Source organism: Myotis daubentonii, chromosome 13, assembly GCF_963259705.1.
Source record: "Myotis daubentonii chromosome 13, mMyoDau2.1, whole genome shotgun sequence".
Taxonomy (NCBI): Eukaryota; Metazoa; Chordata; class Mammalia; order Chiroptera; family Vespertilionidae; genus Myotis; species Myotis daubentonii.
Genome location: NC_081852.1, coordinates 58,624,065 through 58,645,674, shown reverse-complemented (window position 1 = coordinate 58,645,674; position 21,610 = coordinate 58,624,065).

Sequence of the window (21,610 nt, the reverse complement as noted above, 5' to 3'; positions counted from 1 at the left end):
TGAAAAGTTAAAGTCCCTCTGTCCTGTCCTGTGCTCTCTGACCTCCTGTGGCAAGGTACATCCTGTACTAGCCTCAGAGCCTTTAATCATAAACTATCCTGTTTTGCTATTTAACTGTCTACGTTCCTCCCTGAAAGAATGCCAGGAGCCATGGAAATGGGGACTCTGGTGTTAAAAGCTAATTAATTAAAAAAAAAAAATCAGGCCCTGGGCTAAGCATGCCAGGACCTGATCTTATTTATTTCACCAGCAACCCCAGCCGGCATTAAGCCCATTGTGCAGATGAGAAAACAGGCTTAGAGATGTTGATTAACTTGCCCAAATTCCCATGGCTGACCAGCAGGTAGAACCAGGATTACAAACCAAGTCTGTTTGAGTCCACGGCCTGTACTCAACTACAATGTTTAACACTCCCTTGCCCTTTGCTGCTTCTCCGTCCTCAGTGAGTTCTAGCTCAGCAGCAGTAATGGGTTGAATTTACATCTACCCAGAACCGCAGTATGCAATCTAACCTTGCAGATGTAATCAAGTTAGGATAATGTCATAGTGGGTTAGAGCAGACCCTGATCCAATGGCTGACGTCCTCATGAGAAGAGGAGACTTTGCACAGAGTCACAGGCATAGGGAGAATGCCCTGTGAAGGTGGAGGCAGAGGTTAGAGTGATGTGTCTACAAGCCAGGGATTGCCAGCCAACATCAGAAGATAGAAGAGGCAAGGACGGAGCCTCCCCTCGAGTCTCCCAGCAGCACACGGCCCTGCTGACACCTTGATTTCCACCGTCTGGCCTTCAGAACTTGAGACAATAAATTCCTGTTGTTTTAAGACACCCAGTTTGTGGTACTTTGTTAAGGCAGCTCAGGGAACAAGTAGAGGAGCCTGACTATTGATCTTTAGTGCCTAATGCAAATGTCACTTCCATCATCCAAGGACCAGCCTTTGGAGCAAGATTGACAGATTCTTTCATTTGTCCCTCATCAAACACAGCAGCAGAGAGAGGAAGCCTTTCTTTTTTTTTCAAAAAAAAATATATTTTATTGATTTTTTACAGAGAGGAAGGGAGAGGGATAGAAAGCTAGAAACATTGATCAGCTGCCTCCTGCACACTCCCCACTGGGGATGTGCCCGCAACCAAGGGACATGCCCTTGACTGGATTCGAACCTGGGACCCTTGAGTCCGCAGGCTGATGCTCTATCCACTGAGCCAAACCAGTTCGGGCAAGGAAGCCTTTCTTGATTCCTCATCTCCCCACCAGGAAAACAAAAATAAAATCCTGTTTAAAGAACTATCTCCCCTGAAAAGTACTAAACCCCCGACTCAATTGAAGTGAAATTCTTAAATATGTATTTAAATGATATTTTTTTCCTCCCACTTATCCTCCAAATCTTAAGGTCAGGTTTCAGTCATGTCACTCTGACTAAACATAAATCATTTGATAGCTTATCAAGCCCCCAAATCAATAAATAGTGATAGAAATGTAGGCAGGGAGTAAAAAATGTCGTTACCCATATTCATTTACTCCAGCAAACATTGGAGGGCGGAGCTCTACGATGATAATGATGAAGGAAACGTACATAGGCTTGGCCCCTTTTGTGAAGGCAAGAGCCCTGTGAACAGTTAAATTATATTACAACCTGGTAAAAACTGCTGTGGAGATAAAATGTTCTCAGAGTCTATAAAAATTGACCCAGCTTGCTGAATCTGGGAGGCTTGGACATTTGTGTTGGAAAAAGTTTTCATTGGTGACACAGGTACATAATACAGAATTAAAAAGACACCAAAGGATGTTGTATTCGTTTGCCAGGGCTGCTGAACCCAAGTACCACAGACTGGTTGGTTTACAAAAAGAGAAATTTATTGTCTCGAGACCAAGGCGTCTGCAGGGTTGGTACCTTCTAAGGACTGCAAGGGGGAAATGTGCTCATTGCCTGTCTCCTGGCTTCTAGTGGTTTGCTGAGCATCACTCCAGTCTCTGCCTTCATCTTCACCCAGTGTTCTCCGTGTCCAACCCCCTTTATATACAGAGACGTTTCGTTCCGGATTAAGGGCCACCTTGCTCCTCTACGAGCTCCTCTTAACTGATCACATCTCCGGCAACCCTACTTCCAAATAAGGTCACATTTTGAGACATTGAGAGTTAGGACTTCAACATATGAATACTGTGAGTCATGATTCAACCTATAATCTATATAATAAAAGCCTAAGCGACCGTTACAGCAGAACGGCCAGAACAACTGGTCGCTATGATGCGCACTGACCACCAGAACAACTCAATGCAATGCTCATGGCTGGTGAGTGCAGCCCTGGTGGCGGGAGCCTCTCCCACCTCCGCTGCAGCGCTAAGGAGCAGCAAGCTGAGCGGTAAGGAGTAATGAGCAGGTGGGTGGTAAGGAACGAGGGGTCCCAAACTGCAAGAGGGATGTCCGACTGCTGGCTTCGGCCTGCTCCCTGCCAGCAGGCGGACATCCTCTGAGGGGTCCCAGACTGTGAGAAGGTGCAGGCTGGGCTACGGGACCACCCCGCCCCCAAGTGCACAAATTTTGTGCACCAGGCCTCTAGTAGAAAAATAAATCTCCTTCCCTCTGATGTTCCCAAGCCTCCAAGTTCCTGCTCAAGAGGCAACCAGTATGCCCAGGTTCTGGGTATTATTCCAGGGTCCTCCATGCATTTACCAAAATATTATGTGCACATTCTTCACTCACAAATATCAGTGCACCATATGCATTGGCATCCTCCTTACCCTTTACACCAAGCATGTCAAACACGCAGCCCGCGGGCCGCATGAGGCCCACAACGAGTATTTTTGTGGTCCAGCCAATATAGCGGTATGTAAGAAATGTTTTAATAAAAATTTTGTAACTTAATTTTTATAATATCCTGTCATACATAATTATTAATAATGAACTACAAAGTTTGCTAATGACCGATTACTATAATCATGTTGCATTCATTTCCCTTAAGCGTCTTTTTTGCAGGCGCACCATTTCTCTCCACTAACACTAGCAGTGAATATTTTAGCAGCCAATTGCCACATCATTAGTCTTGGACTGACTTGTTTGGTGTGCGCAACAGGAAATATTTTGCTTTCGGAGGACAAGAAAAATGGGTTTATTTGTGTTACGCTTATTAATTTGTGCAGTTATTCAGTATCTGGTAAGTTATTGTTCAAAAAAATATTAATTTTGATTAGAATGTTCCATTATTTTATGTTAACGATGACTCATTTATTTCAGCCCTTTGTATTCAGCATGTCTCTATTGAAATAAACCTCCGTTTCTATGAAAATTGAAGCTTTTGTTTTTTTGCGGCCCACACAAACTTAAACCTTGTGTATTTGGCCCGTTATTGACCTTTGAGTTTGACATGCTTGCTTTACACTGAACAATAATACCCCGGTGAAATTTTCCATATCAGTCCACACAGACCTTCCTTATTCCTTTAGGAGTGGCTGTACAGGAGTCCATAACTTATTTAACAGGTTCCCTGTTAACAGACAGCTCGCCCTCAGCTATTACAAACAGTGGGCAAAGGACATCCTTGGCACGTGACGTTTTGCATGAGTATGGGAGTGCATCTGTTAATACCTGGGCGTGGAAGTGGGAGTGCTCGGTCGTGGGACTAGCGCATTTTAAAATTTGAGATATTTTGCCAAATTGCTCTGCAAGGAGGTCAGAGAAGGTTGGCCTTGCAGCAGCAGCATTCACAGCTCAAGAATTAGTTAACCAGACGGTGTTAACTAATGTCTGCTCTCAGCTAACGTGATATTCCCTCTGTACTTGTCATTTGCATCCCTATTATGATGAGCATAATTGAGCACCTTTTCATGTGCTGAAGAGACATTTGGAATTCCTCGTCTTTGAACAGTTTGTACCTATCCTTTGCCCACTTTTCTGCTGGTCCTGAGAAAGAATGACAAGGAGGTTGTTTTTTTAAAAAAATATATTTTTATTGATTTCAGAGAGGAAGGGAGAGGAAGAGAGAGTTAGAAACATCTATGATGAGAGGGAATCATTGATTGGGTGCCTTCTGCACTCCCCCTACTGGGGATTGACCCTGAAACCTGGGCATATGCCCTTGACCGAAATCAAACCCAGGACCCTTGAGTCCGCAGACCAACGCTATATCCACTGAGCCAAACCAGCTAGGGCGACAAGGAGTTTTAAAGATGCAGAAGAGGGAACTAGAAAGGGCACACGACAATTGCGGGGTACTTGAAGATGGAGAATGACATTGAAAAATGGCTTCAGGACCTGCCACCTCTCCAGTTGCTTGAGATTTCTGGCCCAGGCCTGCCTCATCCTCCTGCCTAAGCAACAGCCTGCTCTGGGGAGGAGAAGCCTGGGAATTTGATTCTGGGTTTAGAATTGCGTATTTGAGCTTGGCCTGGGAATTGGCTGAGAAAGCGCTAGGCCCCTTCTCTGAGCCGAGAGACTTGATTGGGGGGATGGGGCGGATAAGAGGCGGGAGCTTGTTGCATGAATTAATAATAGGAGAAAGAAAGGTTGAAACAGGTATATCTGTCATAAAAAGATGGTCAGAGGCCAGGGGCAGAAGTTCCTCCCTGAATCACAACATACTTTTGCATTGTTCTTTTGTCTTTTCTTCACTGGCTTGGGCTGTGCTGAGTTCAACCTAGATATTTCTGTCTACGCCTGTAATTGCCTTGAAAGGCATGACCGAAGATGGCCGAAGAGTTGTTTGCAGGACGGAGAAAGAACCAGGCCATGCGTTTGGTGCCTCTGCTGCCGTGTGCCTGGCACTCTGGGGATTGGGCGGGTGGTCACACGCCCTCTGTTGTTTCCAGAAGGTGCAGGAGGTTGCTTCCAGAGGGTCTGTCAAGTCTTGCTGCTCCGTCCCTCCACTCGTTGGGGACTTATTAAACCCCTCCTGGCAATAATCCCTGAGCTTGGCCTGTGGGAGGATTCAGACATGGAAGAGCTGACCAGTGCCATCCAAGATGGTACATTCTAGCTAGGGAAATAAGACTCCTGTGAGGCTTAATTTTATGTGTCAACTAGGCCATGGTGCCCAGATATTTGGTCAAACGTTATTCTGGATCTTTCTGTAAAGATGTTTTTCGGATGAGATGAAGGTTTAAATTGGAGGACTTTGAGTACAGCAGACGACCCTCCCTCATGTGGGTGGGCCTCGTTTAATCAGTTGAAGGCCTTAATAAAACAAAGACTAGGCTATGTCCCCTGAGTAAGAGCGAGTTTCACCAGCAGACTGCCTTTGAAATCAGACTGCAACTCTTCCCTGGGTCCCCAACCTGTTGGCTTACCCTGCAGATTTTGCCTCATCCATCCACAATTGTGTGAGCCAGTTTCTTAAAGTCTCTCTCTCTCTCTCTCTCTCTCTCTCTCTCTCTCTCTCTCAACCCCTCTCTCTCTTTGACTAATACAACTACTAGTGAGGGACATGATCCTCAAGGCAGTATCTGACTTAGCATAAGATGACAGAGATGCTGAGAGGAGGGAGGAAGTGAGGGCCCAGCAGTCAGAGAGGCCTTGAGCAGGAACCAGAGACTTGAGCAGGATTCTGTGGCAAGATCAAGTTTGGATGGGGGGAAGAAGGAGAAAGACCTGCTGGGAGGGGAAACAGCAGGAGGAACCGGGTGGAGCTAGGCCCCAGGAGAGGACTGATTCTGGAGACACAGGTGGCCCTAACAGCGGGTGCCTTTCCCTGGTAGCTGTCACAGATGCAACTGGACCCCTGTTAGTGGGAATACGTGTCTGATTCCTGTTTCCCTCTTAGGCTGTAAACTGGTGATTTTTGAGCCTATCTATTTCGCATACCTACCTAGATAAACAAATAGGTGTTGAATACATATTTGTGGGATGATTAAATCTGCTTTGTCCTCCTGTTGAATTGTAATCTGTGGCAGAATTAAGTCCCCACCTTGTTTCAAAAGAGGTCAAGAAATCGGTGCTGATAGGTATGAGAGTTACTTTTTCCTGGCTGGGGAAATACTTTTGTTACATCCCATTTCCAAAAGCAATTCAAATAATATAATGTTAAATCACTGTTAACCGTACAACGTGGTACGTTATCAACACCACGTTATCAGATCTTTCCTTGCTGTTGAACCAAGACCAGCCTATGTATTGAGCATCTACTTACTGGGCGTTAGGGACTGAAATGCAAAGGTAAAGGAGACAGACACGTGATGTCCCTGCCTTCTGGGAGTGTCGAGCTGGTTAGGAAAAGTCTTCCACACGTGAAGCTTTTTCTGGCCTTGGTGTTTCTGTGCCCTCTCCTGGCTGCTGGACGCAGGGTCTTTTGTTGTTGCTGTGCTTGAATACACGTTTGTCTGTCCGCTTCCAAGGCTGTAGTGAGCGCACCTCTCAGAGCATTTCTCGGAGCCATTTGCGTGTTATACAAAACGGGTTGTTCTGTCTGCAGGGCCTTTTCATTTCTTTTCTTAGATCCCCGTGGAAACCCAGCCTCCCTGGATGCAGGCTTTTGGGTTGTTATTTGTGTTTAAAGATCACGTTCTTCCACTGGGCGGCAGCTACTCAGGCTACAGGCAAAACTGGTTTAGTTCTTGACCACTTTTCACAAACAAAAGGATGCATTATTCTCGGTAAATAGAGAGGAGGAGTTAGCATCATTTCCTTTGTTCATGTTTAGATTTTTAAATGTTAATGGTTTTAAATCACACAAATAATACACAAAATATATCCTTGTTTGAAAATGTGTTTTAAATTTTAAACTCACTTGTAAATCAAGGATTTCATCCAAAGAGTCTTACTCGGGGCCTTTCTTCATATTCTTTTTTTTTTTTTTTTTTTATTAAATCTTTATTGTTCAGATTATTACATTTGTTCCTCTTTTCCCCCCCCCCCATAACTCCCCTCCTCCCAGTTCCCGCCCCACCCTCCGCCCTCACTCCCCACCCACTGTCCTCATCCATAGGTGCACGATTTTTGTCCAGTCTCTTCCCACATCTCCCACACCCCTTTCCCCCCCAAGAATAGTCAGTCCATTCCCTTTCTATGTCCCTGATTCTATTATAATCAACAGTTCATTCTGTTCATCAGATTATTAATTCACTTGATTCTTAGATTCACTTGTTGATAGATGCATATTTGTTGTTCATAATGTGTATCTTTACCTTTTTCTTCCTCTTCCTCTTCTTAAAGGATACCTTTCAGCATTTCATATAATCCTGGTTTGGTGGTGATGAACTCCTTTAGCTTTTCCTTATCTGTGAAGCTCTTTATCTGACCTTCAATTCTGAATGATAGCTTTGCTGGATAAAGTAATCTTGGTTGTAGGTTCTTGGTATTCATCACTTTGAATATTTCTTGCCACTCCCTTCTGGCCTGCAAAGTTTCTGTTGAGAAATCAGCTGACAGTCGTATGGGTATTCCCTTGTAGGTAACTGAGTTTCTTTCTCTTGCTGTTTTTAAGATTCTCTCTTTATCTTTTGCTCTTGGCATTTTAATTATGATGTGTCTTGGTGTGGTCCTCTTTGGATTCCTTTTGTTTGGGGTTCTCCGCGCTTCTTGGACCTGTAAGTCCATTTCTTTCACCAGGTGGGGGAAGTTTTCTGTCATTATTTCTTCAAATAGGTTTTCAATATCTTGCTCTCTCTCATCTTCTGGCACCCCTATAATTCTGATGTTGGTACGCTTGAAGCTGTCCCAGAGGCTCCTTACACTATCCTCACATTTTTGGATTCTTTTTTCATTTTGCTTTTCCGGTTGGATGTTTTTTGCTTCCTCGCATTTCAAATCATTGACTTGATTCTTGCGCTCCTCTGGTCTGCTGTCGGGCGTCTGTATAATATTCGTTATTTCAGTCCGTGTATGCTTAATTTCTAGTTGGTTCCCCAATATAAGATCGAGGGTCTTATTAGTTTTCGTGTAGATCTCATTAAGTTTATCGACAGCTTCTAAACAGTTCTTGAGAGACCTTAAAAGTGTGGTTCTGAACTCTATATCTTCCATTGACAATTTTGTCCTGTTTCTTTGTCTCCGCATTTTGTTATGCTTCCTTGGTGTACCCCCCCCTTTCTTCATATTCTTTAGGGTTATTCTTACAGGGCATAGGCTAGAGTTGAACCCACATGAATCTGGAAAATACTTGTTATGATTTCCCAAAATTTCTCTGTTTCTCATGATCAATCAGCTTGCTGTTGATTGGCTACCAAATGTCAAGACCAGCTGGTGAACTGCAACAGGTGGCGCTCGCCTTCATGGTGTTTATAACCTGTGAGGCAGCCTGCACGCCCTGGGACAGGCCTGGTGGCCCCTGGGAATCCAGACAGTATTCCAGGCCCACAGCACCAGGCTGGCAAAGGTGCATTCGAAAGTCGGGAAAAGCGAGATGCTTGGTGCCATTTATTATGATTGGAACCCCCAACTCAAAATGAACATTCGCTGCAGGTACAGCCTAACCAGATAAAAGTTGCAAATCAGTTCATCTATGCCAGTGGTCGGCAAACTCATTAGTCAACAGAGCCAAATATCAACAGTACAACGATTGAAATTTCTTTTGAGAGCCAAATTTTTTAAACTTAAACTATGTAGGTAGGTACACTGTTGTTAAGTTAATTAGGGTACTCCTAAGGCTTAGGAAGAGCCACACTCAAGGGGCCAAAGAGCTGCGTGTGGCTCGCGAGCCGCAGTTTGCCGACCACGGATCTATGCTAAATTAATAATAAAAACAGTGAACACTTCTATGGAGCTTTCTATGAGGATTGATTCACGTAACCATCCCTAGAACCCTAAGGAGGTGCTAGCGTTATCCCTGCTGTGGTCTGTCTGAACGTTTGTGTCCCCCCCAACCCCAAATTCATGTGTTGAAATCCTACCCCCTAAGGCAGTGATGGCGAACCTATGACACGCGTGTCAGAGGTGACACGCGAACTCATTTTTTGGGTTGATTTTTCTTTGTTAAATGGCATTTAAATATATAAAATAAATATCAAAAATATAAGTCTTTGTGTTACTGTGGTTGTAAATATCAGAAAATTTCTATATGTGACACGGCACCAGAGTTAAGTTAGGGTTTTTCAAAATGCTGACACGCCGAGCTCAAAAGGTTCGCCATCACTGCCCTAAGGTGATGGTATTAGGAGGTGGGGCCTTTGGGAGGCGTTTAAGTCATGAGGTTGGAGCCTTCATGAATGGGATTCATGCCCTTATAAAGGAGTCTGGAGATGGAGAGACCCCTGGGCCCCCCCACCATCCGAGGTCACAGTGAGAAGTTACCTGCTATGAAACAGGAAGAAGGCCTCCACCAGAATGTGACCATGCTGGGGCCTCCATCTTGGACTTTGACCTCCAGAACCGTGAGAAACGAGTGCCTGTTGATTATAAGCTACTCAGCCTCCACAGATGAGAAACGAGTACACAGAGCTCAAGTAACTAACCTGAGGACACGCAGCTGGAAGTGCCAGAGCCGGATAAGAGCCCGGGCAGGCTGGCTGCAGAGGGCCACGCAGCTGCCAGGGTCTTCTGCAATGTCATGGTCTCCCTCGCCACGGCCAGGTTTCCCCAAAGCAGCCATTTCTCCCAGTGAAAGCTCCGGTGCTTGTTTTGGCCTCCAAAGTCACCTACAACAGTGGTTCTCAGCCTTGGCTGCACATTAGAATCACCTGGGAATCTTTTTTTAAAAAAAATATATTTTATTGATTTTTTACAGAGAGAAAGGGAGAGAGATAGAGAGTTAGAAACATCGATGAGAGAGAAACATCAATCAGCTGCCTCCTGCACATCTCCCACTGGGAATATGCCTGCAACCCAGGTACATGCCCCTGACCGGAATCGAACCCGGGACCCTTCAGTCCGCAGGCCTACGCTCTATCCACTGAGCCAAACCGGTTTCGGCTTTTTTTTTTTTTTTACCTGGGAATCTTTTTAAAATCCTGATTTCTGGGCCTCATCCTCCGGAAATTCTAATGCTGTGGCCCCACCCCATAACAAAGAAACAGAATTTCTGGAGGACGAGACCCAGAAATCAGGATTTTAAAAAGATTCCCAGGTGATTGTACTGTGCAGCCAAGGTTGAGAACCACGGCTCTAGGACATTTAAGCAATAAAACCGGCCACCTGCACACCTGGATGTTGCTCACTAACGCAGGAACTTGAGTCTGCTGTGAGCTGCTTATTGGTAGGGCCTGAACTTCTAAGAAGGGTTTCTTCTCCAGACTTTGTTTTCTGAGTCGGTTGTTTGCAGGAGATTAAGTTATTTAAGGTGGAGGCTACCGGGAGACTTTTCTTAGGTTTCCGATTAAATCCTTTCATTATGCAGATGCAGCCGGCTTGCTGCTGAATAAAGCTTTACTTCATTTAGATGCCTGAGGAATTGTGTTGGTAGGACTGTTATTAAAGGAAACCTGTGAAGGAGTAGTCATTAATCCCTCATAAGAATGGATGTCTTTTTGTAAGAGAGAAAAGCTTTCCTCAAATCATACCCGGGCCCTTGTGCAGTAGAACCTGTAGGAGAAGGATGCTCGCGTGGTTAAGTAAGTCAGGCTTCAGAAGACGCCTTCGAGAGGTCAGCCAGAGGGCTTGTGCGCGTGCATATGAGCAATAACCAATGGACGCAGACAGTTGGGGGTGAGGGCATGTGCTGGGGGGTGGGAGCGGCTGGTGAGAGGTCAATGGGGGAAAAGGAGATCATGTAATACTTCAAACAATAAAGAATTCAAATTAAAAAACAAAACCAAAAGAAGCCTTGGACCCGGGCCCGTCCAGGGTTGCTGTTGGGCTGGTCCTCATTCCTGTTTCAGATCCTCCAAGAACGTCCCCCTGCTCTCCGGAAGAGCCCAAGTCCTTCGCCGAGCCTGCCACACCGTCACAGCGTCGCTCCAGCCACCCTTGCCAGCTCTCCTCCTATCCCTCTGCCCTCCGGTCCCACTATAGCATCTCGCCTTCCACAATAGCCGTGCAGGTTCCTTCCTGCTGGAAAGGCCACTGCCTCTTCTCTTCATCTGGGTCCTTTCTGTTTCATCTTTCAAGACCCTGGTAGGAGTCTCCTTAAGGCAGTGGTTCTCAACCTTCTGGCCCTTTAAATACAGTTCCTCATGTTGTGACCCAACCATAAAATTATTTTCGTTGCTACTTCATAACTGTCATGTTGCTACTGTTATGAATCGTCATGTAAATATCTGATATGCAGGATGGTCTTAGGCGACCCCTGTGAAAGGGTCGTTCGACCGCCAAAGGGGTCGCGACCCACAGGTTGAGAACCGCTGCCTTAAGGAGTCTTCCCCATCTGCCCAGATACTTCTAGGATAGACTTAATAGGCACAAATTATTTGGTTTGGGGTGTCTTTCTCAACTGAGAGGCCAAGGGTCATCTTATTTTCGTCTTCATTTTTCTTCCTTCTGTCCACCTGTGGCCCCTCAGTCCAGCACAGTGCCTGCCTGTTGAGCAACAGCCATGTTGAGTGGCTTATGCTCCCTGAGTCCTGGCCTAGCCACTATCTCATCTTAGCGAGACTGTCCTGACCACAGCCCTGTGCTAGGGCATCGATGTTTGGACCATGTGAACCTTGCCTCCCCCAAATGTCTGAGCTCAGAGTGGATCCCAGGAAGCCAACCCATAGGCCAGCATGTGACCTGTGATGACCTAGGGGGAAAGATGAACTGAGCCATCAGGCTCTGCTTTTAGGAATATGAGGTAAGAAACGTGGAAAGAACTGGCAGGAGAAGACAGCAGGGATGTGGCTGAGTCACATGAAGGGGAGAGAGCAGGAGTGGAGACTTGCGGATGCCGCCACTAAAGTGCCCAGCGCTGCCTTGGCTCTGGGGTGCCCTCCGGGAGGGCTGCCGGGGTGGTGGCCACTGATTTTAATTCGCCTTTGTGGTCGTCAGCCTCCAAGACCTCCGATCATCGCCTCCGGGTACTCGCTCTGTATGGGTGATGTGGGTACTTGTCCTCCCACATTGAATAATGCTGACTTGGGTGACTAATGGGCTTCACGGAACAGATGGTGCATGACTTCCAAGCTAGAACATAACAGATATTGCAGATCTGCCTTGGTCTCTTGAAACATTCCCGTGGTGGGGAGCCAATCACCGTGCTGTGAAGACACCCAAGCAGCCTGGTGGAGAGCCCATGTGGGGAGGAGCCGAGGCCTCCCACCGACAACCAGCACCAACCTGTGAGTGAGTCACCAGGCGGGTGGGTCTCCCTGCCTCAGTCGGGCCTTCGGATGACTGAAGGCCTGGCTGACATCTTGACTGTGTGAGACACTTGAACCAAAACCACCTAGCTAAGCTGCTCCCAAATTCCTGACCCACAGACACTGAGTGAGTAATAAATGTTTGCTATTGCTTTAAGCTACTAAAGTTGGGGGTAATATGTTACACAGCAATAGAGAACAATCACACCTTTTTGGGTTTTTAAAACTCTTTTTAAAAATATTTTTATTGATTTCAGAGAGGACGTGAGAGGGAGAGAGAGATAGAAACATCAATGGTGAGAATCATTGATCAGTTGCCTCCTGCACGCTCCCCAGGAATTGAGCCCCCAACCCAGGCATGTGCCCGGACTCTCTCCGTGACTCGGTTTCCCGCCATGGGCAGTGAGAATGATAATAGTACCCAGTGACGGAACCTCATAGTGGTATGTCACAGAGTTAGCCCGAAGGTCACAATTCATGTGAAATACCTGGAACAGTGCCTGACCCATGATGCACGCTACAATGTCAGCTCTCACTGCTGCTGCTACGAGGATCCGAGTTTTACAGACTAGGAAACGGAGGCGTGGAGGTGCTCAGTGAGCCACGCCCATGCGTTTAGCTGCATCACACAAATATTCCCCCAAACGGTGGTGAAGGAAGGCAGGCCGAGATTCGTGTGAGTGTATTTTCTTGTAAAGATAAGGGCGAGCTCATTCACATCTGAAGACGATGATCAAATCAGTGGAGAACCTCCTCTGAAAACAGTCTCTTCCAAACCCAGTTCAGCTGGATTCTGGCCACAGGTTGCTCTCCCTACTTCCTCTCGCAGAGGGTTGGTTGTTCCTGGCAGAGATGCCCACGGGGGTGGGGGAGAAGGGCTCGCTGCTGGAGCAGCCGTTCTGCACGACTCACCGGGCAGTTTATAGCACCATTTCGCTTCACTGGGGACAGTGGAGCTACTAACCACCCTGTCTGCTGATGTGAACTCTATTTGGATACAATAATGTTTTTAAATAACCTCAAATACAATTATCACCCCGAGGATGGGGCTGGTTGAATGACTAGAGAAATATCATTCAGCTGGTTCATTAACTAATTACAGAGCTCTGCAAGCAGCTATGCCAGGCAGGGGATGAGTCACGGAGCTGAGCTCACGGCAAGCGGCCAGTGGGGCTTCAGCGCTCTCTCCTGGCGCCAGCCTCAGGAGGTGGCATTCTTGATTAAGAGGGACTCTTCCCCTCCTCGCTGTCTCCCTAGCATCTGCGGGCAGGTGCTCCCTGAGGCCCAGAAATACATCCACGACAGGCCACTCACAGGGCTTCAAAGGGCTCGAGTCCTCTCCCTGGCTGCTCACTGCACTATAACCCAAGGCGGCCGGTCACTCGTTCAGCTAAGGAACCTCCTGTCTTTGCCGTCTTGAGCACCATGTGGGAAAATGCTCACCAGGGGCAAAAGGGCATCTTTGCCTGCTGCCGGGGGAGCCCCTGCTCACCTCCCAGCGGAGGAACTGGAATGCTCACTACACAGGACAGGGTGGTCACCCCGCGGCAGGGCTGGGGTGCCCATGCCAGAGTTCCACGATTAAAGTTGTAAAAGTGTTTGGAAAGTAATGGGAGGCCTGCCGCCTTGGACCCCTGGCTTCCTCAGCTGTAAGTGGGAATAATGTCAGTGTCCAGCTCACAGAGTGATGGGAGCCAATGATGGAAGGATGTGAAGTTTTTAGCCTAGCGCTTGGCAGGAAGCCAAGGACTCAGGACATGGGAGCCATTCTTCTTGCGGTCATTCGAGCACACGCACAGTCTTACTTATGTCCTCACAAGGGGAGGATTCCGTCTCCACTCCCTTCCCTGGGTGCTCCTGTCACAGTCTGGGCCCTCTCGACACTTGGCCCGCCTTGTGATGGTGCTAAAGACTGAGCCCCCACTAGGGCCTGGGCTGGGGAGGACCCTGAAACTGAGATATGTGCCCTTGATCAGAATCAAACCCAGGACCCTTGGGTTCACAGACCAATGCTCTATCCACTGAGCCAAACCGGCGAAGGCTTTTCCTGAACTTAAAAAGTATATGTTTTTGTTCATTTCAGAGAGTAAGGGAGAGGGAGAGATAGAAACATCAATGATGAAAGAGAATCATTGATTAGCTGCCTCCTGCATGCTCCATACTGGGTATGGAGCTTGAAACCTGGGCATGTGCCCTGACCCCTGACTGGGAATCAAACCATGACCTCCTGGTTCATAGGTTGATACTCAACACTGAGCCACATTGGCTGGTTCTGAACTTTTTTTTTTTAAAATATATTTTATTGATTTTTTACAGAGAGGAAGGGAGAGGGATAGAGAGTTAGAAACATTGATCAGCTGCCTCCTGCACACTCCCCACTGGGTATGTGCCCGCAACCAATGCACATGCCCTTGACCAGAATTGAACCTGGGACCCTTGAGTCTGCAGGCCATGCTCTATCCACTGAGCCAAACCGGTTAGGGCTGGGCCTGAACTTTTAAAATCAATGGCAGTTGCACCCTGTCTCCTGAACAGCAAAGGCCCCCCAACAACTCCAGGTTAAAATTGGCAGACCCCCGTTCCCCTCGCCATTGTTTAGGGAAAAAAACCAAAAACCTTTCTTTAAGAGAAATATAATTGAGCCTAGCTGGCTGCACTAGTCTATTTTTCTATTTCCTCCAAAGCGAATGCCAGACATTTTTGGGGGCCAAAGACAGGATTAACATTTCTCAGCCGGATAGACACACCCATCTGGGTTCAGCACAGGGAGCATTTCCTGTAAGCAGCCTGAAGGATCCAGGCCACAAACTTAGAGTTTAAATTCTGGAAGTGATTTTTCCATCCTGGAAGCTGCTTCCGTTACAGCTTCTTGCAGATGAACCTCAGGTAAGCGGCAGTCTTCCCAGCCATGGCACTTCTGTGACGAGTCTGCCCAATGGGAACCTTGTGAGGCCACCTGGAGGCTGGGCAGAGAGACATACCTGCTCTGAGCACCTGCACACACTCCAGACAGCAGGTGAGACTGAGCAATGCCAGGGGACCCAGCTCAGCTCCATCCTTAAAGCGGTCCGAGGTGGGGGACACGTTTCCCTGTAATAAGCCCAGAGCCTGGGAGTAGGCGGCAAACCCTGGTGCTGTGAAAGCTGTGCCCAGCATGGGGTTGAGGATGTGATTGACATTGGAGTTGAATAACAGTCAGTCGTGTGAAGAAAGGTGGGGATGGCATTTCAGGCAGAAGCAAGCTGAGACCCAAAGGTCTGAAATGTGTGTGTGTGTGTGTGTGCGTGCGCGCGCGCGCGTGCATTCCAGGCAGCCCAGGATTCAAGTGCAAGACGAGACTAGCTGGGTACACGTTTGCTCATCACCATCATTTTTAGCATCAGGAAGTCCTCTGGGAACGGCCCCGGGGGCATGTCTTCAATCCACTAGATTTCTAGGGCATGAGATTCAGAGCATGAGTCCTCCCAAGATGCGCCCAGGCCAAGCGCTCTCATTGCCAAGCTCCACCTTAGTGGGCATCTGGGGCCTAAGTGTTAGAATGAGGTTCAGTGGGTGGCAGACTGGTCTGAGGAGGCTGGGGCACCAGAGCCCCGAGCAGGAGGGGGACTTGTGGACACAGCAATCAATCCAGAAAGGTCTCTCTCGACTCTGGCCACAGGAACAAGATTCAGGCGGTTGCAGAGGTCCCGAGGCAGGCCCACAGGTGATCTGGTAGCAGATTCCGCCTGGCTCAGCGTTCCTTTTGCGGGAGATAGGAGCAGGCAGGGCCTGGCTCCTGAAGCAGGAGCTCTGCAGTTTCATTTGTTGTATCCTACACAATTTGGGGGAGTGTGCTTAGCAAGGGCTGAACGAATGAAACCTGCGACACCTGGCTGCCAGCAGCTCACGCATGGGAACCCCAGTGCGGGAGCTAAAGGGAGCCAGACAGACCTGAGTTCCATTCCTAACCCTGTAGGTTGCTATGGGGCTTAAACTACTGAATTTCACAAAGTGCCAGATTCTTTGTTGTTCAAATGGGGATAATGTTGCTCCTGGGCTATGGTGGGTGTCAAACCAAGTATGAGTGTGAGGTCTGCCATCACAATGAGTGTTTAATAATAATGTTTTTTCCTCCAGGTGCCCGGATCAAAGGCTGCAGCCAGTGGCTAATCTTAAATTGTCCTGGCCACTTGGGGGACAGCACTGCCCTTCCGTTTGGAGGCCTCCTCTCATGTCGCCACGGTGGGCAGTGGGGTCAGCTCTTCGCCATCACACGCTTAGGAAACCAGAGCTGGTTGACCCTGAAGGGCCTCCGACCGACTTTTCCTCCTTCCTGCGCTCCTGCTTCTGCTGAACTCTGCTTCTGGCCCCAGCAGGTCCTGACCGCCCTCTCCGGACCAGACTGCCAGGAAAAGGGCACCGGCTGGAAGTGACGCAACCGGGGTTTGCATCCACTGTTCTAATGGAACTTGAGACTAAACATTTCCACTGCCCCTCTCGGTTTCAAAATCCAAGAGGGAATGATTTTAAATTATTAACGAGTTTGTTTTTTATGGTAGGAGTAATGCAGATTCAAGGTTTTAAAAAACACCTCAAGTAAGACAGGACACTGAGGTTGAGTCCTTTCACGTCTCCTGGCTTCAGCTCCCTAACCTGTCAATGACAGATAATAGTGATACCTCCCTTCAAGGGGGACTCTGGAGCTGAAAAGAAGGCATTTGAGCATACTTGGTGCAACGCCTGGCGGAGAGCAAGCACCTGACATGTTAGTGATTATCATCACAGCCATTCCATTTCCAGAGATGATGTAGGGTCTTTTTCCAGGAACATTCCATGCTTACAAGAAAAAAATCTATGCATATACATGCACACAGAGATGTTATACTTAATGCTCTGTAGTGTAGTTTTCAGTGAATAATAATCCCGGGCGTTTCCATATTAAGGCATCTCGATTGCCCACATTCTTTTTAAATAATGGGGCAGTGTTTCATTGACTGATGTCCCACAATTTATATGACCCAAGGGGAGCATTTAAAATATATTGTTGCGTATTTGTTCAGAGGTTTTATATTCTAACACATATGCATGCATTTGAAAATTCAAACATCCTTTTCAACGTTCACAGATCATAAATTTGACCCACACTGTGTGCCAGCAGCACTGCTGAGAGGCGAACGGGAACCTCAATCAGGGGCACTGTGGACCCGACTGGACATCCCACCGGAGGAGGCGGGTTAAGAGAGCCTGTTACTGTGCTTATTCCAGATTAAACTGGAACAGACTAGAATGTTAAAGGAGGTGTAATAGTTGTTTGTTCAAGCGTTTAACTACTCTATAAAAGGACCACTGGTTTTACTATCATTTTTCTATTTGGCTTCCTGGCTCCTTGGATTCAATCAGTGTCCCGCTGTTCAGAGGGATTTTGAAGTGTGCGAGTCTTAATTGAAGTGGTAGCGCCTGAGACCAGATTAACACCGTGAGCAACAGGGAGTCCCATCGATGGAGGTAAACTGCTGCTAGCTCTGCATCTCAACTACGTCTGGCTCCTGGGACCCACTTAAATTCTGATGGCAGCTGCATGGTTGGGAACTGGGTTGGGCCAGAGCTGCAGCTCCGTGATTCTGCTGAGCTTTGGGTTTCCTTGGAATGTCTGGAAGGAGTTCTGCTCCAGGCTCCAGGGGCTGGTTGGAGAGCGCCTGGCATGTGAAGTCTACTGAACGCACCAGGCCCTGTGCTGGAAGCTAGAGATAGAATGCACACGATGGGACAGGGTCCCTGGCCTGTAAGGTTCTTCATGGGGAGACAGACATAAATAAGCACAGGAAACAGCTTGTGACTGCAGCCACATGGAAATACACAGCGATGAATGGAGAGTAACCGGGACTCACTTTCCATGTTTGGTTAGGGAGGGGACACAGGAGCTGAGACTTGATAGATGAGAAGGGCCCAGCTCCGGGAAGAGTGGAGAAAGACCATTCTAGGCAAAAGGAAGAACAAAGGCAAGGCTGTGGGGTGAGGAAGAGCTCAGTGTTTGGCGAACTGAGACAATCCCAGGTGGCTGGACCATGGTGAGGAAGAGGAGGAGGAGAAACTATCCCAAGGGGACCCATACCTGCGTGGTTGTATAGACCACAGCAAGGAGCCTGGATTTCATTCTCACTGCTATGGGAGGCCACAGATTTCAGGCCAAACAACGATGTAGTCTGTTTCCTATCTTTTCAAAAAGATCACTGGAGTTCTCTGTGGAGAGTGCACTGAGAGGAGGGAGACCAGAGGAGGCGATGGCTGTTTTCCCTGCCAGAGGTGATGGTGGTGGAGGCAGCAGCCACAGCAGAAGCTGTACAGCTGAGTTTTAAATCCTCTCCAGCAGGCCAGAGCCCACTACAGGCTCCAGAACATCAAGATTCTCCATGGATTCCCAATCAACCCGCTCCCCACTCATTGAGCACTCACCTAGCACAGAGACAAAGGTCTCGTAGCATAGGGTTCATGGGACACAGCAAGACAGACACCCGTCTCACTGCGTAGAATAAAGTGGGCTCCTAAGAATTCACTTTATTATTCTTATGTATTCTTTCATATGTGTTACATATGACAACATGTCTTAAATTGGCATTTTGGCTAGGGGAAGTCAAGAATACCCAGCTTCTACCTTTGGCCTATCACTTCTACCTACACCTAGTTCCACAGCAGGTACGTGTACAAAGGAGGCAATGCCAGGTCACTCCAAACCCCAGTTCAGGAGGAGGAGGTGGCTGGGCTGGTACACACTGCCCCATTTCCACTCCAGAGAAACCGCTGTTAGCATCAGGATGGAATCAGGCTCAGGTGGGAGGAGGGCAGGAAGGGACCATGGTTCCCTCCTCCTGGAGGAAATCCTCTTCAAACAGAGCAGCTCCAGCTTAACGTAATTTAAATTGACGCAATCCTTGGGGCTTAATCAATGTTACATTGCTTCATTTCCGTTTGGCTCAAGGAGCCAACAGTCTCCTGTGATGAAGGGCTTGCCCAGTCCTTTTTTTTATTTCAGAGAGGAAGGGAGAAACATCAATTAGTGATGAATCATTGATCGGGTGCCCCCTGCACGTCCCCCTCTCCTCTCCCATGGGAATTTGTGACCTCCTGGTTCATAGGTCGACACTCAACCACGGAGCCAGTCCTTTTGATCTGCATTGTTAGTCTTATTCCCTACTGCGTGAGAGCTGCTGTCTTGGTCCTTAGAGAGACAGCTCCCTCTGCTGGCTCACTAGCTGGGCCTTCGGAATGTTAAACAGAACCCTTTCTATAGTGGTGACATCAACTTCCAATAATTATCATCATAATCTACAACAAGCTGTTTATTATAGAGTACATCCATCTATTCTTGATTAATAATGTTAATATGAAGTATAGCAAGGGCTCTGGAGTCAGCCTGGGACCCTTATTAGCAGTGACCTTTGGCATATTTCAATTTCATGAGCCTCAGTCTTCTCATCTGTAAAATTGATATAATAATACTGTATCACTCAGGGTCCACTTAGGAAAGCAGAATTTACACTAAACTGTATGTGTTGGAGGACGGAAGAAACAAAATGGGTAGCTGCCATCCCTTTGGTGGAAGGAAGAGGTTGGGATGATCAGAACCGTTTCAATCATCTACTGCTACATTACGTTATCCTAAGCCAGTGATGGTGAACCTATGACACCCGTGTCAGAGGTGACACGCGAACTCATTTTTTTGGTTGATTTTTCTTTGTTAAATGGCATTTAAATATATAAAATAAATATCAAAAATATAAATCTTTGTGTTACTATGGTTGTAAATATCAGAAAATTTCTATATGTGACACGGCACCAGAGTTAAGTTAGGGTTTTTCAAAATGCTGACACACCGAGCTCAAAAGGTTCGCCATCACTGTCAGAGGCTTAACGTCTCTGAGTTGGCCAACCAGGCCTTCTGCTGGTCTCATCTGGGCTCGTCCATGGTGCAGTCTTCAGCTGGAAGGTCAGCTGGGACATCTGGATGGCTTGGCCTCGCTGTCTCTTTCTCCTCAAGCAAGTTAAACTGGGCTCCCTCACACGATCATATGTGCCCTGACTGAGGACTCCAACAGGCAACCCCCTGGTGCATAGGTCAATGCTCAACCCCTGAGCCACACCGCTGGGCTCCTATTTATTTTTTAGAATTATTTTTATGAAGGTATAATTTACAGCCATGTAACTCACAAAATCAAGCTATAAAAGTTCTCAGCACACAAAATATCCCCACACCATAGTCATCTCTTCCTTCCGTCCTCAGCCTCTGGCAACTATTGATCTATTTTCCATCCCTACAGTTTTGCCTCTTTCAGAATTTTATATAAATGGAGTCATGCAGTATATAGCCATCTGAACCTGGCTCCTTTCATGTAGCATAATGCATCTGAGATTCATTCCTGTGTTGCATGCCTGTTTCATTCCCTTTCATTGCTAAGTGTTATTCCATTGTATGGATTATGTACCCGTTTGTTTATCCACTCCGAAGCTTAAGGACATTTGGGACACGTATCAGTCAGGGTTCTCCAGAGAAACAGATCCAAAAGGAGGTCATATATATCTTTATATGTATACCATCTGTATCAAAGGAAAAAGATAATTTGTCTTAAGCAATTAGCTCATGTGATTGTTGGGGCTGGTAGGCCAGCAGCTGGAGACTCATTAAGAACTTAAGGCAGAATTCCTTCTTTTCCAGGAAACCTGTTTTTGCTCTTCAGACCTTCAACTGATTTGATGAGGCCCACTCACATTATCGAGTGTAATCTCCATTACTTAAAGCCAACTGATTGTAAATTTTAATCACACCTACAATAGACGCCCACAGCATCTGGACTGTTCGACCAAACAACTAGACGCTATAGATTTCTTCACATCCTCACCAGCTCGTGTTATTTTCTGTGCGTTTTAGATCGCCTTTCCTCGTGATTATTCCCGATCACCTTTTCTTCGTCCTTATATGTTAGTGTCCTCTCCTGTTTTGGCCTCTTAGCTTCTAGACCCTCCTCAGGTGACACTTTCTCTCATATTAAGATTCAATGACACCCACAGATGGACTACCCCCAAAGCCAGGCTGGCCCCTACATGAGCTCCAGACTTCTTTATCCACTTGTACATTGGTTGGGCAGCTTTAAATACACACATGATGGGCAAGTGCAAAAGCAAACTAACTTTCCCTAAAGCCTTTCTTTCTCCTGTATTTCCCAACTCAGTGAAAGGCCCCACAACCCGGGTGGAGAGCCAAGCCATAAACCTCGGAGTCATCTCAGAATTTCCCTTTCTCCCTCCTGTCTTCCCCCGTTATCTTGAATCCCTAACTTCCTTTTCCCATTGCTACTGGCTAAACTCCACTCAATCTGTATCTCCTTATCTCTTGCTGGACTTTTGTTTTATTTTTGTGGGGTTTTTTTTCTTTTAAATATATTTTTATTTATTTCAGAGAGGAAGAGATAGAAACACACCAATGATGAGAGAATCATTG